Below are 18,636 nucleotides of genomic sequence, written 5' to 3'. Positions count from 1 at the left end.
GATTTTTGAATATTTAAAAGCCTTAATCCAAGCAATCACAAGACCAACTTTGACTGTAATTTTGAAGGTGTTAAAATTGATAAAATCAGCCAAAATTCTGGATTTTAGCAGAAAAATACAGTAAGATCTCGCTCCCGAAATTTCGGAAAAAATGTCGGGGACGATGGCGCTCGGCGCCACGGTCCTCGCAACTTTTTTTCAAATTTTCAGGGATGAAAGATATTGTGATTTTATTGCAGAATCCAAAGTTAAAGCTGATTTGGAGATGTTTTGATCAGTGAAATTGTCGGACAAAGGTTGAATCAAGAGGGTTTTAAAAATTAGGGTTTTGACACTTAACCACTTAATTTTCAAAATTAAAGCATAGATATGAATTGATAATTTGTAATAGAAGGGCAGATCTGAAACAAGCATCAACAATTAATCATTTCACAAGCTTAATTACTAAAAAGAAATTTTAGGGTTTTTATGCAATCACCTCTAAAATTTTGCAAAAGATCAAACATGGAAATGTAATCAATTTTTTCAGATATAAGCATGAAAAATCAGAAAGGATGTTCACGTCGGGTTCACCAAAATGTAAAGCAGAAAAATCGCGATCGAACCCTAGTTGCTCTCCCCTCTTCCAACTCCAAGGAGAGAGAAGGGAGGTTCGCTAGGATTCGATGGTTTTCACTTAGGGGGGAGACTTTACATTCAAAAGAGGGGTTGAAACCCACAAGATCCAATCCCACGCAATGCAAGATTGGATGCTAAATGAGTTTCAAGGGTTAAGACAGCAAGGCTACCCTCTTTTGTAAAGAATGTGCATAGAAGAATTGAGCTAGGAATGCATAGAAAGTGACAAAGATTCGCTTATAAACTGAGATAGGAATACAGTATGAAGCTGCGGACTTGGAATTAGCAGTAAAATGTCGATACGGCGCTGTCCTGCAAATTTGAGCAAAAGTTGTCAGGACGATGGCGCCCGGCACCACGGTCCTCCGAAAAATCCGCGAAACGAAGGGGGATCTGTTCGTCTCTGCACAAGGATTCCAGATCTTCAATTTCAGCCGCGTACCTGCAACCTACACACAGAAAAGCAAAGACGATTGGGGGGTTAGGGATTAGGGGTTTGCCTTTAGGTCAAACCCCGGTTTTGGAATTAACCAAGAAATGAGCAAGAGCTGTAAATGTAAATGACTGTAAAACAAGTACTAATACCTTGTTCTAAGGATGTTTGTATCCTTATGTGCGAAGGTTTAGATGTTGTTGTTTGTTGTATGTTTGTATGTTGTATGTAGCATGTAGTATGTGATCTCCTCTTCAATGGTTGAATCCTTGTCTTGACTGCAACACTTAGCCTTGAATGGAGACTTGAAATGATCAATTGCTTAAAGGAATGCTTGAATGCTTGAATGCTTGAGTATAGTTTCCACGCTTTTTCCGTCATGTATGTGTTATGTCCAAATGAGAGAGAAAAATGTAGTTTATATACTTGCCAATTAGGGTTGATAGACTGATTTTCCCGACCTTAGGCCGACCAGGAAAGTTAATTTCCAAATTGCAAACAAAAAGACCCGAGACCCCTTAGGAGACCGGGCCCAAAATAGGACCCAGGGACCAGGGCGCTGGGCGCCATGGTCCTGGGGACCAGGGCGCTGGGTGCCCTGGTCCTGAGGGACTAGGGCGCTGGGCGCTCTGGTCCCACCTCCCGGGACATCAGGGTGCAAGGAGGTTCAGGCCAGGGTACTTGAAAAATGCAGTTTTTGGTATCGTGAGCAAGTTTCGGGGTCTCCATTCAGGTTGCGTGTTGCGTCGCCATCGTGAAGACCGTAATGCAGTCGAAATTGCAAGTGTCACAATTTTAGGACGCTACAGGAATATCAAGAATGTCTGTAAATCCTAGTTCTTCAATATGTTTACATGCCGGTTTGATTTTTCTAGATTCTCCAATTAGCTTACTCATATACATGCCATTGATCTTTGAAGTTCCTAAGTCCTTGATATGATAGTGAATATATGCCCTAACATACTCTATAGACACAACTCCCTCCAAAATGTGAGAAAATGCTCCAACCTAATCTTCCAGGGTAGCCACCAATGGATATCGCTTAAAAATTCGCCTGGGGCGGTCCTTGACCTCCACGACAGTTGGGTTTGTAACAAAAATAGGAATAGAAGATGATCTTGCTTCCATGTTTAAAGAAAAATGCTTTTTGATTTCTCTCGGTGAAAACCTTCAACAAATTCTTCCAGATGCCGGTGAAATTGCTCAAGAATAAATTTGATTGCCTCTGAATAGCCTTTGATCGCACATAGTTGCTCTGAATCGCTCTGAAATCACTCTGAATGCAGGGTGATTAACAATGAAGTGTATTTGACCTTTTATTCTTTGAGAAAAACCCTATTCTTCCATTGACATAAATGACTGTCGGTGAAAGATACCAGATCTCATTCAAAACATATCCATGCTGGATTAGCCTCTGCAATATCTAGAACATCTTCCAGAACATCTTTCCGGGGCATATGCAACATCTTCATGAATTTTGCCTACCCTAAGGCATCTGCCCTAGTTACGGGATGAGCATTCTGCCGGCAGGAGCAACCTCTTCTGCCAGATAAGTAACCAGGACATTCCCATCTGATGATTGTTCTTCAGTCTTCCTAACCCATCTCTAAGTATGATCTTGCTGAATTTCACTAACCTTCTCTTTTCCTTTTTCATTTGATCCTCCATTACTAACTAGTGGATTTCTGCTTCTTTAGAACTTAGGAATATGTCCAACTTCATTACATGCATAACATGTAACATTGTTCTTTTGAATTGCTTTGCTAAAACTGGTGAAATTTCTTGACCTGCACTGATTAGCCATATGTCCAATTTTCCAGAAGCATAGCATTTTACATTCATTTTGTAATCTTCTGTCTTATGACCAACCTTATTGCATTTAGAACATTTACCAGGAGTAGAATAAGGGTTTTTATTTTCTCTATTTCTACATTGCCTAGCCATGTGACCAAATCTATTGCAAACTGTAACGTCATAAATTGTACGCACTTGCTAAAGCAGTACAATTTAACACCTAGTTTAGCACCCGCCTTTGCGCAGTTGCACTTTGCATGGCATTTCCCCTTTAGCACTTAATTAATCGAATTAATTAGGTCTAAAGGTTCTATTTCACCATTTTCCACATCACAAAGTTGGGCCCTTTCATTTTATTCCTCCAATACATCACTTAATCAAAAACCCTAATTAGGCCCTATTTTGAGCTTGGGGGCTTGATTTTGGGGGTCAAAACATCTCGAAATCACCTATAACTTTGGGATTCTCTCTAAAATCATCATATCTGACGGTCCTGAAAATTTGGTGAAAAGTTGTCGAGACCGTGGCGCCCGGAGTGCACACGGTCCCGGACATTTTTCCCAAAATTTTAGGAGCGCGATCCAATCATAAAATAAAGCTTAACCCCAAGAAATTGGCGGGATATTCAATCTCTAGGTCGGCCAAAAGACGAAATTGCGACCTAGGGTTTCATATATAAGAGCTCTCTTTCTTCATTTGAAAAGATCCGATTTTTGTTTTCAGGAACTTCATATGTAGTGAAAGAGCAGATCTTTGAAGATTTCAACATCTTACAACATCCCTCTATCAAGCATTTATCAATTCCATTCATCCATTTAGGGCTTGGAAGACATTGAAGAACAATAGGAGATTACCGACTGAAGATTGGCTTGTACTCCTCCCTTGAGGGTTGGGTATGATTTCATGTTGTTTTCATGTCTTTACATAAGCTTCAATACATCATTTATTCATGCTTTAGATCACTTTGCATCTTGATTTAGAGCATTTACGTTATCATTTACAAGCAATTAGGGTTTACTTTCTAGGTTGCTCTAGTTTGCTTTCTTGCATTTTAGGACCTTGCATACACACTAGGTCTGCACACACAATACATTTTACAAAACAACTTGGCTATTCGTGGAGGTGGAAATCACCGAAGCGGGGGTTTGACTAATGAAAAACCCTATATAGCCGCCCATACACCCTTTTTCAGATATCATTGCAGGTTTCGGGATTCAGACGACGCCGCGGGATACAGATCCGGAGAGAGAAGGTCGAGACAACACTCTGTATCAAATTACAGAGCAGAAGACTGGGACAGGGGCGCTGGGCACCCTAGTCCTGCCAGGACAGGGGCGCTAGGCACCCTGGTCCCTGGGACAGAGGTGCTGGGCGCCCTGGTCCTCCAGATAGACGGCTTTCAGACAGCTTTCTGACAGTGTTCCAGAGTGCAGAATAGCAGTTTCCAGTGCAGTTTTCAGGACAGTGGCACCCGCGCCCCCGTCCCGAACATTTTCAGTTCGATTTTGACTCCGGGTACACATCTGCATTCTTATTTCATCCTTGTATTTACGGCTGTTCATTGTTTAATCTCAATTCTGCAATCTTGTTATTAGTTCATACTTGCATTTTGGGATTAGGGTTTGAACTTGCATTATTTGATCTTACAATTTCAACAAGGGAATAGAAATCCTAATAGATATCCCGTGGCTCTCTCTTTCACCAAAAGAAGTAGCCAATTGTGCGATATCTCTAGGCTCTTTCGTATTCCGTAATGTGTGTCAAAAGGTAGGATTAGGGCATGTTAACCTAGTCTCACTTTTTCCCCCACACATTTTGGTGAACCCGACGTGAATCTATCATTGCTTCCTCTTGCATTGCATTTGTTAGATCTAGATCTAGATTTAGTGTGTTTTCATTTCATTTTCATTAAAAAGAAAAAGAAAAAAAAAAAGTGTGTTTCTTTGCATTGGGTGTTTAAGTTTTGTGTAATCTTTTCAAAATGTCAGATTTTTATTTGCAAAATGTTTATGCTTTCGATGATTATTATGAGTATAGCCAAGATGAATTAGATGAAGCTTTAGATGAGTTTTTAAACCCTAAAGATGCCAAACCTTCATTTTACCAAAAACTCATAAACCTTGTTACTATGCCATTTTGTTGTGATGAGAAAGATAAGTTGAATGAGTCCTCTCAAGGGTACATTCCTATCAACTCTTCCACTAAATCTAGTAACATGGTTGTTTTCACCAATCCCCTCTATGAGGAGATGTCTCCTTTTGAATCAAAAGATAAACCTTTCAATAGATATGATCATGCTTTGTTGGATGATGCTCTTGATGACTTTGTGGCTTTATCGAAATCTTTAAACAAGAACAAAACTTCTAAATTAGTTAACATGATAAACTTGAATGAGCATAAAAAGCCTCTCTTTGAAGTCCAAGGAGCTTATCCTTCTCCCACCTTTCAAGTTTCTAAGTCACCTCTCCTTACTGTCCAAGGAGGGTATGATCATGATTCCTTTCGTACTCCGAATAAACCAATCATCACCGTGCAAGGAAGAAAACCTATAAGTCCTTATAATTATGCCAAGCAAATAACTAGAGAGAGTTATCATGCGGTTGCCCATACTTATCATACCAGAAATAATAGGCAGCCTAGTCCTCCTCCTATTATCCCAGTTTCCCTTCCGAATCCTCAACCAATTCTTCCTCAAGCTCCACGTATTTCACAAGTTCTTGGAAAGGAATATGATCTCATAGAACAACTTAAAGCTACCCCTGCTAAGATATCCCTTTGGGATTTGATTCAAACTTCTTCCGCTCATCATGGAATGTTACAAGATGCCTTGAAAGATTTGAATGTTCCTCCACCGAATACATCTAGTAATATAGCATCTTTGGTTAACTCTGTGATGAATCCTAAAGCTCAAATTGTGTTTACCCAAGATGAGTTGCCTACTAGTGAAATCCAACAACAATATGATCCCTTGATGATTGTGGTTATCATGAAAGACACGGCTATAAGGCGAACACTAGTAGATAATGGCTCTGGTCTTAATGTGTGTAGCATTAATCTTTTGCATAAGATGAATGTGGATACATCCTTAATTGAACCGGACTCTCATCCTATTCGAGGCTTTGATAATGTGGCTAAAACTTTGTTAGGTACTATCACCTTACCCATCACAGTGGGGCCTGTTACTTTGCCTACACCTATCCATGTTATGTCGGGAAATCTAACGTACAACTTGCTACTGGGGAGACCTTGGATTCACAGTATGCAAGCTGTCCCTTCTACATTGCATAGACAAGTTAAATTTATTTATAACAATAAGACATATACCTTGATAGGTGATACTAATTTTCAAGCTTGTTTGCAAACATCCACTTCTAAGGGGGGTTCTTCTAAGCCGTCCTCATCTAGTGATGAATCTTTAAATAAGATACCTATCGGTGAATCCTCGCTCTCCGATGATCAAAATTCTTTGGATGAGTCTGGAGCTCTTGGAGAAGATTCTTCTCGACTTGAAACTACACATAAGAAGGATTTTGATCCTGGGAAGATCCTCGAAGACGACGATTGGGGATCCCTTGATTTTAATCCTACCTTTGTGGGTGAATATAAGGTTCCTTCTAGAGAAATTAAAGTTGAAAAGAAGGAAGAAGCTGAAAATCATAAAGTTGAAAAGAAAGAAGAAACTAAAAATCAATCAACCTTACCTGAATCTATGAGTAATAATTTTGTGGCCGCCTCTCAAACTTCTTCTCCTCACATCTCTAATTATGAAGAGTTTGATTCTTTGTCTTATGAAAAACCACCTTCTCTTCCTGAAATGGCTGATCGTTATGGTCATGGTTTTCGCATTTTTGCTAAGCATGGGTATCATGGAAAAGGTTGTGGTTCTCATGAACAAGGGATAAGAGTTCCTCTAGAGACTAATTTTCACAATTATGCCTTTGGACTTGGCTTTAATCCCTGCAAACGTACTAAAGCTTCTAAAAGACCATGCATTAGTGTTAATGCTATCTCTACATCTTTATCAATACAACATCCTGAGTATATTGATGGGGATCCTTCGTGTGCCTGTGCTTTGGATGTCTTCGCTACCGACGATGCTTTAGCTGAGTTCTTGGGAGCCTATGACACTCTTCCTCGTTATCATCACAATAGGGGACTCCCTTATTGTTTGAACACTGAAGCCTATTTTGGAAAAGAGATTGATAATGACGAGATTGTGAAAGAATTCCCTCAGTTAAAGGATACTCCTCAACAAAGTAATCTTCTCATAAGTGACACCACTAATGTTAAGATGGATCCTTGCAATAAAGAGAAAGTCATTAAAATTGGGAAATGTTTGGATGAAGAGGAACAGAAACAATATGAAGAACTATTGCATGAATTCCTTGAGATCTTTGCTTGGGCATATTCTGACATGCCTGGTATAGATCCTAAGATCGTTACTCATAATATTGTCTTAGTTCCTGATGCTAAGCCCGTGAAACAAAAGATTCGAAAAATGAATCCTAAGGTGGCTCTGCTTGTTAAGGCTGAGATTGAAAAATTATTGGAGGCTGGATTTATCCGCCCTATTGACTATTCCCCATGGATTTCAAATATTGTCGCTGTGGCTAAGCCAGACAGCAAAATAAGAATGTGTACTGACTTTCGGGATCTAAATAAGGCTTCTTTAAAAGATCATTTCCCTCTTCCAAACATTGACATGATAGTTGATTCTACGGCAGGACATGCCTTGTTATCCTTCATGGATGGTTTTTCAGGCTATAATCAAATTTTTATTAACCCTCAAGATCAATTCAAAACTACTTTCACCACTCCTTGGGGTAGGTTTTGTTGGATAATGATGCCTTTTGGACTTAAAAATGCTGGTGCAACTTATCAACGAGCGATGACCCTTATCTTTCATGATTATATGCATAAGATTTTAGAGGATTATGTTGATGATATTTTGGCCAAATCCTTTCTTTGCATGGATCATGTTAAAATCCTTCGTCAAATCTTTGAAAGAATTCGTAAATATCACATGCGCTTGAATCCCCGCAAATGTGTTTTTGGTGTGGATAGTGGAAAACTATTAGGGTTCATAGTTTCACATTGTGGGATTGAGGTGGATACTAAGAAAATAGATGCTATTGTCAACATGCCACCTCCTAGAAATGTGTCTCAACTTAAAAGCTTACAAGGAAAGATTCAAGCTATTCGTAGGTTTGTGTCTCAGCTTACGGATCGTACCTTTCCTTTTACTCAACTTCTTAAAAAGGATATCACTTTTCAATGGAATGAGGATTGTCAGCAAGCATTTGAAGATTTAAAAGTGTATTTGGCTAGTCCTATTCTTCAACCTGCCGAACCTTCTAAACCCTTCCTTCTGTATACAGCTGCTTCCTCTTATGCTCTCGCAGCATTGTTGGCACAACATGATAAAGATGGTAAGGAATGTCCGGTTTATTACATAAGTCGTACCTTACTCGATTATGAGACCCGATATTCTGCGATAGAAAGACAATGCTTGGCCTTGGTATTTGCGACTTAGAAATTGAGACATTATCTTTTAAATTCAGAAGTCCATGTCATGGTAAAGTTTGATCCTTTGAAGCATCTTTTCTCTAAAACTAATTTATCAGGACGTCTAGCTAAGTGGGTTATGATGTTAACTGAATTTGACCTTAAATTTGTTTCACAAAGAGCAATTAAAGGACAAGCGTTGACCGATCACTTAGTTGAGGCCCCTTCACCTTTCTCCTTCCCTAACCCTGAGTCCTTTCCTGACGACTTCATTCTTTCTATAGAGAAAGATGAAACTTGGGAGTTATACTTTGATGGCTCTAAGTGTCGTACGAGATCAGGGGCAGGTGTTGTCTAAATTTCCTGTGTACCAATAACATTGCTGAGTATGAGGCTCTTATAGCGGGAATAAAAGCAACCTTAGCTTTGAACATAAAACACATACATATCTATGGAGATTCGCAATTGATTATAAGACAAGTAACAGGAATATATCAAGCAAAACAAGACAAATTATCACAATATAAAGATCTTGCCATCTCTTTATTACAGAAATTTGATTCTTATACCATGGAACCGGTTCCTCGAAAAGATAATCGACATGCGGATGCAATGGCATGTGTGGCTTCTCTTGTATCTTTAGAGGACCCTGTGGTTGATCTTAAATTTGTTATTCACAACCTTATTTCTCCAGCTATTGTAGACGATTCTAGCTTGGTAACATGTTGTGATTTTATAGACTCAGATGAATGGTACTCGCATATCGTAAGATATTTGACCGATGGTATCTTTCCTGATTCTGCTAATAGGAACACTAGGGCTAGAATCCGCAAGCTGTCTGCTAGGTATATCATTCTTTCTAATGTCCTTTATCGAAGGGGTTATGATGGTCTTCTCCTTCGTTGTCTTAACAAGTCGGAAATCCCTGTTGCTCTTGAAGAGGCACATTCAGGTGCCTGTGGGGGGCATTTTGGGGGCAAATCCTTGGTTCATAGATTGCTTCGTATGGGATACTATTGGCAAACTATGCAGAAGGATTCCTTTTCATTTGTTAAAAAATGTCATCAATGTCAACAACACAATAATCTGATTCATGCTCCTGCCCAAGAACTCCGTTCTCAAGTAGCTTCTTGGCCTTTTTCCGCATGGGGTTTGGATCTTATTGGTAAAATCTCTCCTCCTTCATCTCAAGGACACACCTTCATTATAACCGCAACAAATTACTTTACGAAGTGGGTAGAAGCTATTCCCCTTCGCTCTACCACTACTGAAGTGATTTGTCAATTTCTTCTAGAAAACATTGTTTCTCGATTCGGGATACCTTCCACTATTATCTCAGATAATGGGACATCATTTAAGAACAAGGATGTGAAGAAATTCCTTGAGAAGTATCATATCAAACATCGATTTTCTACACCATACTATCCTCAGTCAAATGGTCAAGCCGAATCATCCAATAAGATAATTGAACAAATTCTTCGCAAAACTGTGAATAAGCATGGTAAGGATTGGAGTAACCAGCTAATCTATGCTCTTTGGGCTTACCGAACGAGTGTACGAATTGCCATAGGAACTACTCCTTATAATCTTGTTTATGGTGCTGACGCTATTATGCCTTTAGAGCTAAAGATTCCATCACTTAGGGTTTCTCTCAAAGGTATAGTAGATGATGACTCTTATAGAGAACAACGACTTCAACAGCTTGAGATGCTTGATGAACAGCGTATAAACGCTCTTGAGCATATTCAAGTGTATCAAAAAACTCTACAACGAAGCTATAATGATAAGGTTATTCAACGTTCCTTCTGAGTAGGTGACTTAGTCCTCTATGAGAATCAGCGCAATGTGAATGCCTTACCTGCAGAAAAGGGAAAATTTAGTCCTAATTGGCTTGGACCATATATCGTTATTGAGGATTATGGATCAGGTGCTTACAAAATAGCGGATGTAGATGGTACGCCTCTTAAAGAACCTATCAATGCTATGCACTTGCATAGATATTATGCTTAATTCTTCATTCTTCATCTATCTTCTTTTCAATTCTTCAACATTGGATAATATGTTAGTGTCTCTTAATTAAAGCAAAATAGAATTAAATGTTATGTTGTTTAATCTATATTGCTTCGTTCCTGACAAGCGTGTCTTCTTACTTTATGGTTTGTCTTGAATTCATTTATGTAAATTGTGAAAGATTTACATTCCCATTATGCTAGCATATTATACAGTGTCTTTAGGTGTTAAGTAGAATCGTATCATGTTGTGTTTAAATTCAAATTTAAATCACATTAGTTATATGATTCTTAGACTTAATGCATATCTCTTCCCTATCATCAATGTAGTACTTGATTAAATATTTAATAAAGTCACACATGTATCAATTTAATCATGGAGCATTGAGAAATCAATCACATGGAAATTAAATTCTGAACATACATGTACATTTACCAGATGTATTAGATTTAATCAAAACAAAATATACATTGTTTTAAGCATTAAAGATAACACATTTGAGACAAAAGAGAAGCATGTATATATACATATATATATATGTGTGGATCATATACAAATATAGGTCACTGTATATCCAAAATGTGACCTCTCTTTTACATCATAAAATCATCTCCTATCCCTAGGGCTAGTGGCTGGAGAGTGTCGACTGGATGCTCCCTCCTGATCTGGCCGTGAAGGTGGACCCATGGGTGTGTAGCGCGATATAGACCGTGAGTGACTCTGAGAGGAACTCCTACGATCCCTATCCATAAGGATCGCGCGATAGGTGGTAGCCTCGGCTTGAGCCGCTGCTAGATCTCGTCGCGCCTGCTAGAGGTCCTCTGATAGGACTCTCTCTCTCTGCCGCGCCTGCTGGAGGTCCTCTGATAGGACTCTCTCTCTCTCTCCCTCCATATATCTACCTGTACTCGGAATGGGGAAAACAAGTCCTCATGCCGACCTGCGTTCCCCTGAGGCCTATAGGCAATCTGCGAGGAACTGGGGATCTGTGCTATCATGGAAATGTCTGTCATTGCCTGCTGAATTAAGGAACGCCACTCCTGCACATTAGCTGTGGCAGTAGAACAAATTTTTTGTTAGTACCATTCTATATCATCAAAACATTAATCAATCAATATAAAACTACTATACCTGGATCTCCCTCACGCCAGTAGGGATCATGATATGGTAGCATCTGTGCCTGGGCACCACTGGGGTCCCCTCGCTCGAATAATCTATGCACAATGGGTGTGGGCTGGACGGTACTAGGAACAGGTCTCCGTATCGTCTCATGTTCCCCCTGTTGGGGAATAAGAGGTGGATCCAGAGCTATGGTATCATCTCCTGAATGGTGGGGAGCTGCATCCGACTCCTCCTCATCATCTCTATCCTCCTCCTTGTCGTCCTCCTCGTCCTCCTCATCCTCGTCCTCATCCGCATCATCACCTGCATCTCCCTCGTCCTCCTCTCTATCTGTATCCTCCTCCTCCTCCTCGGCACTGGGCTGATCGCCTGTAGGTGGATCAGGATCTCCCACCTCCTCATGACCCTCTCCCTCCTCTGGCTCCTCTGACCTGGATCCCTGGTCCTCGTCTTGGTCTCCATGTCTCCATGGGCCTGGATAGCCTGTCAGATGATCTGGTGGAAAGATAGGACCTGGATATGATCTCATAAACCATGAGACGTACCTGCGCTGTGCTCCAGGCTCTGCAGAGTAGTCAGTGACTACATCCTGATCAGATCCCTCTAAGTCTGTAGTCCCGATGTCATCTATCGTCGGTCTCGCTACTACTCTAGGTTTGGGAAGGACTCGCGAGTGTCGAGTATAGATGGGCACATCGGCTGGAACACACTGCTCTAGCCCGAACTGCCTCCGTACTCGGTCGAAGTAGAAAGGGACTATGATGTGTGCATATCGTCCCTGCATTAGGTAGTTCCTCTGTAGGCATGCTAACTGTCTCTCCATCCCATCCCATCTGTGCATCCATAGGTAAGGTCTCCACACTGTCACCTCAGCTATCAGTCTGTCAAAAATCACTCTCCAATATAACAAATCTCCAAATCTCCACTCGCTGGTAAGTGGATAAGCGAACACCCTAGGTCGCTCGCTCGCTGTACTCAGCGGAAAGCCGATGGGCCTGGTGCATGTGAAGTTCTCTAAAATCCACACCTGCAGAAGTGTGCATGTCATCAAACTGAACCCCTGTCCAAATACGTACTCCTCAAGGTCATGATAGAGATGTGCAAGCATACTCCGACCCCAAGCATACACTCTCCTGTGTCTCTCCATCGCTCTGATACACCATGTGAGACCCCCATGCATGTGTGTCCCTCGCCCATTAGGGCAGACGGCTAGTGCTATGATGGCTATCATAAGGCGTCTCAGAAGGGGTACCTCCCCTGTAGGATGTAAGAGCCAGCTGACCATGATGCGACCTCTCGTCTCGCTCGGCATGACTCTCCCTATGCAATACACCTGCTCTCTCTGATGATCCTCCGCTGACCGATCAGTCGCGTATGTAACAGTCGCTCCTCTGATAGGAAGATGAAGTATACGGTACACATCCTCGAGTGTGACCGTCAGCTCCCCTACTGGAAGATGAAAGGTGCATGTGTCAGGATCCCATCGCTCCATCAATGCCATCAGCATCGCAGGATGGAACCGAATGGCTGGCATGAGGATCACATACCATAATCCTACTATCGACAGTGTGTCTCTCTCTGACTGAGTAAGCCGCGGAATCTGATCTCGTAAACTGTGAAGAATATGTCCCGCTGTATGCTCTCTCATGTACAGAAGGCCCTGCAACACAAAAACATAACCGTAATTAGTACTTGATCATCAAAATCGCTAATGCAAACTGTCGAACATCGTGTGCTAGTCCTGAAACCCCTCGCCAAGCCCTGATTGGGGACCATAGTGTCCTGTCAGGGACCATGGCACCCTGTCAGGGACCATGGCGCCCTGAGGGGACCATGGCGCCCTGTCAAGGACCATGGCGCCCTGAAGGGACCATGGCGCCCTTGTCAGGGACCATGGCACCCTGGGGGGACCAGGGCGCCCCACAAGGATCATGGCACCCTGGGTGGGCCCTGGGTCAGCCTTCAGGGCCCGCATACGATCACAGAAAAGTCAAAATGTAGAAAATCAAAAGTCAAAGTTCAGTCAACTCACCTCGTCCAGTGGCTCGTCGTCAATCACAGCCTGGCGTAGGATCTCAACCCTCGTGGGACGCTCCGGTCGTCGTGAAGGCATGATGATAGCTATGTGGGCTCCGCTGCAGTGAACAGTACTCAGAATCAACAAAGTGACAAATGCAAGTGTCTCTTTCAAGGTATATACGTTCATTCCTGTACCTTTATTTTCAAAACCCTAATTTTCCTCTTTCACTCATTTCATCATAACTTGAGTTTGGGAGATGCAATTTTCGAACCGTTTGTTGCGTAGGAATCGTATTTTCAGTCCCCTACTCTCGGGATGTTCCAAAAAGTGCTCTGATGAAGCCTTTTCAGTGAACATCCCTCATCAATACTCTCTTACACAATTTGTCGCAAGTAAACATGCTACCCTGTTTCACCTCCCTAATAAGCAAGTCGAAACAGGGGGGGGCATACAGCTACTCACAAATTTCATCACTTTCCTTAGTAGGCATTAGGTGATTTTTGTGATCTAACGTGTGTTTTGTAGGGTGCGGTTCCTAACTGTGTACTGCAGATGCCGCTGGGGGCTTCGTCCGACAACTTATGGATATATCCTTTTTCAAATAATGTTTACTTTCTGTACTTTAGCTTGCATATGCACGTAGTACTCATATGACCGCTAAAGTGGGGGCTAAATGTAACGTCATAAATTGTACGCACTTGCTAAAGCAGTACAATTTAACACCTAGTTTAGCACCCGCCTTGGCGCAGTTGCACTTTGCATGGCATTTCCCCTTTAGCACTTAATTAATTGAATTAATTAGGTCTAAAGGTTCTATTTCACCATTTTCCACATCACAAAGTTGGGCCCTTTCATTAAAGCGTGCCCCTTTCATTTTATTCCTCCAATACATCACTTAATCAAAAACCCTAATTAGGCCCTATTCTGAGCTTGGGGGCTTGATTTCGGGGGTCAAAACATCTCGAAATCACTTGTAACTTCGGGATTCTCTCTAAAATCATCATATCTGACGGTCCTGAAAATTTGGTGAAAATTTGTCGGGATCGTGGCGCCCGGAGTGCACACGGTCCCGGACATTTTTCCCGAAATTTTAGGAGCGCGATCCAATCATAAAATAAAGCTTAACCCCAAGAAATTGGTGGGATATTCAATCTCTAGGTCAGCCAAAAGACGAAATTGCGACCTAGGGTTTCATACATAAGAGCTCTCTTTCTTCATTTGAAAAGATCTGATTTTTGTTTTCAGGAACTTCATATGCAGCAAAAGAGCAGATCTTTGAAGGCTTCAACATCTTACAACATCCTCTATCAAGAATTTATCAATTCCATTCATCCATTTAGGGCTTGGAAGACATTGAAGAACAATAGGAGATTACCGACTGAAGATTGGCTTGTACTCCTCCCTTGAGGGTTGGGTATGATTTCATGTTGTTTTCATGTCTTTACATAAGCTTCAATACATCATTTATTCATGCTTTAGATCACTTTGCATCTTGATTTAGAGCATTTACGTTATCATTTACAAGCAATTAGGGTTTACTTTCTAGGTTGCTCTAGTTTGCTTTCTTGCATTTTAGGACCTTGCATACACACTAGGTCTGCACACACAATACATTTTACAAAACAACTTGGCTATTCGTGGAGGTGGAAATCACCGAAGCGGGGGTTTGACTAAGGAAAAACCCTATATAGCCACCCATACACCCTTTTTTAGATATCATTGCAGGTTTCGGGATTCAGACAATGCTGCGGGATACAGATCCGGAGAGAGAAGGTCGAGACAACACTCTGTATCAAATTGCAGAGCAGAAGACTGGGACAGGGGCACTGGGTGCCCTGGTCCTGCCAGGACAGGGGCGCTGGGCGCCCTGGTCCCTGGGACAGAGGCGTTGGGTGCCCTGGTCCTTCGGACAGACGGCTTTCAGACAGCTTCCGATAGTGTTCCAAAGTGCAGAACAGTAGTTTCCGGTGCAGTTTTCAGGACAGTGGCACCCGCGCCCCCGTCCTGAACATTTTCAGTCTGATTTTGACTCCGGGTACACATCTGCATTCTTATTTCATCCTTGTATTTACGACTGTTCATTGTTTAATCTCAATTCTGCAATCTTGTTATTAGTTCATACTTGCATTTTGGGACTAGGGTTTGAACTTGCATTATTTGATCTTACAATTTCAACAAGGGAATAGAAATCCTAATAGATATCCCGTGGCTCTCTCTTTCACCAAAAGAAGTAGCCAATTGTGCGATATCTCTAGGCTCTTTCGTATTCCGTAATGTGTGTCAAAAGGTAGGATTAGGGCATGTTAACCTAGTCTCACTTTTTCCCCCACACACAAACAAAACATCTACCATTGAATTTATAAGCATTGAATTGTCTAACCGGTGCCTTATGGTTTTGATCTTCATTAGTAGTACCAAAACTCTGTCCTTGCTCAAATCCAAGTCTACTGGAATCTCCAATCTACCTGTGTCTCTTCAATAACTCATGAAGCTGTGCTGAGTTGATCTTAAATTTTTCTTTGTATTCACTTGCATCAGTTAAATCGTCTCTTAGTATTATCATTTGTCTCTCAAGCTCTTTCTCATTACTCTGGGATTGTACCAAATCAATTCTCAACATATCATTTTCATGAACCAACATACCACATTCTTCAAACTTGTTCTTCAGGGATACAACAAGATTTTCTTCCTTTTTCTTTTTGTCCTCAATCTACTTAGACATCATCATAGTTATAACTTGCATTTCATTCTTCATAACCATGTTATCCTGATTCAATTTATGACATTGCTCCTTAAGTGCATTCTTCTCTTCATTATCCTGATTTTGCAAAAGATCCTTCCTTCTAGCTTGAACAATTGATAGCCTCTCTTGTAGGACAAGAATGAATTCCTCACCAGAATTCAATTCATCTTGTAGCTTTAAGTTCTTCAACCTTTTAGCATCATAATCTTCAAGTGCCATCTCAAGTTGCTTCTCCAGAGCTATATTCAAGGATTCCGGTTTCAAGATCTTCCTCAAGCTGTTAAACTTCCTCCGAGGCACAAGGCTCTGATACCAATTGTTGGAAACCAATAACACTGAGAGGGTTGGGGGGGGGGGGTGAACCAATGTTATACTGGAATAGTAGATTTTAGCCTTATTAAAACATTCATACACCAACTGGTATACCAGTATAAACATAATTGAAATAAGTAAATCAATCAATAAGCCAAACACATAAATGAGAATCATAACACACAAATTTATATGTGGAAAACCTCAAAGAGGAAAAACCACGGTGGGATTTGTGACCCACAATATCAATCCACTAGCCATATAAAGAGATATTACAAAATATGAGGGGCTTGTACTTGTAGGAAGGCTTACAGCCTAGAGCACACTACTCAATCACAATAGGAGCCTCACTGACTACATAAAATTCTAGACTACAATCTAGAGAAGTGTGAACTGCTAGGGTTATCCCGGTAAAGGGGTTTAGGGTTTCAAACCAGAACAGATAGAGCTTAAACCGGAATTGTTTTCATAGTATCTTGTGAATTCTGCTGATGTAACTTCACCACCTTGATTAGTCCTTAAACATTTTTAGCTTCCTTCCACTTTCATTCTCAACTAAGGCTCTGAATGCTTTAAATTTGCTGAATGCTTCTGTCTTGTCTTTCAAGAATGCAACCCACATCATCCTTGTGCAGTCATCGGTAAATATCATGAAGTATCAATCTCCTTGAATACTCCTAGTCTTCATTGGTCCACATAGGTCAGTATGAACCAAATCTAGCAAATGTTCAGCTGAGAAATTTTTTCTCTTGAAGGTTGAGGTTGTCATTTTCCCTAATTGACATTTCTTGCACAAAGCATTCACCGGTTTGTCTAACTGTGGCAATCCTCTTAGTGATTTTGACTTGCCAACTCTTACAATGTTATCAAAATTCACATGGAAAAACCTCTGATGCCAAAGCCAACTATCTTCTACTTTTTCAATCAAACAACTGTTGACTTTATAGTTTAAGTGAAATAGGTTACCTTTGGGTTCTTTGCTAGTTGCAATCAGTTCACCTTTTCTTCCAAAGATCTTGTAAACTCCATTCTTTTTATTCTAATGGGTAACCTTTTCATTGAGTTGAGAATCACTCAAAAGTTTGTGTTTCAGACCCTCAACCCAATAGACATCATCTGCACTACTCTTACCATTCAGGGAAATGGATCCTTTGACTTTGAACATGCAGGGAGAGTTATTCCCAAATCTGACAACACCTCCATCAATTTCGTCCAATGTTAGAAACTTGTTCCGGTCAGCAGTCATGTGGTGTGAACAACCACTGTCAATAATCCAGTCATTTGAGTTGTCCAAGTGAGAGACCAATGCCTTGTGATCTGATATGTCTTCTTTGATAGCAATAAAGACAATGTCCTCATTTGTATCTTCCTTAGATTCTTCATCTGTAATACCTTCATCCACTCCAATGAGACAATTTCTTTTTCCTTTTCCTTTAAACTTCCTAAATTTCTCTTGTTTTTCCTCATTATCTCCATTAGGATAGTTAGCAGCAATATGTCCTATCTGGTTACATGCAAAACATTTTAGTGGTAATTTACCTCTATACTTACCGATACCTTTGGGTAACCGCTTGGCCAACAATTCTTTGAGTTCCATCAGGCTATCTTCATCATCTACCTCTCTACTGGATCTAGATTCATGACTGTAACTTACTTCTCTGATTTTCCTTACTGGTGGGGTTGAGATTGAGGCTTTAAATGCAGATTCTGACCTCTGAACACTTCCGTCAAAACCATTTAATTTGAATGCAATCAATTTACCAATGATAGAGTCAATAGTTACCTTTGTCTTGTCAATAGATTTAAGTTCTTGAATGACTGCAACTCTGATAGCGTAGACTGGTAGAAGGGCTCTCAATACCTTGCTAACCACAGTGGCATCCTCCATTGTACCTCTAGCACTTTTGATTTCTCCAATTATCTCCTCGATTTTCTGACGATACTGTTGAATGTTTTCACCTTCAACCATTCTCATATCATCAAATTTTACTCTAAGACTCTCTTCCTTGGCTATCTTTACATGCTCATCACCGCCATAGATTTCTTCCAGTTTCTTCCAAACTTCATGTGCAATCTCCA

The sequence above is a fragment of the Cryptomeria japonica genome, chromosome 3 (genome assembly GCF_030272615.1).
Source record: "Cryptomeria japonica chromosome 3, Sugi_1.0, whole genome shotgun sequence".
In the NCBI taxonomy this organism is placed as follows: Eukaryota; Viridiplantae; Streptophyta; class Pinopsida; order Cupressales; family Cupressaceae; genus Cryptomeria; species Cryptomeria japonica.
Note: the sequence above shows the minus strand (reverse complement) of the source record.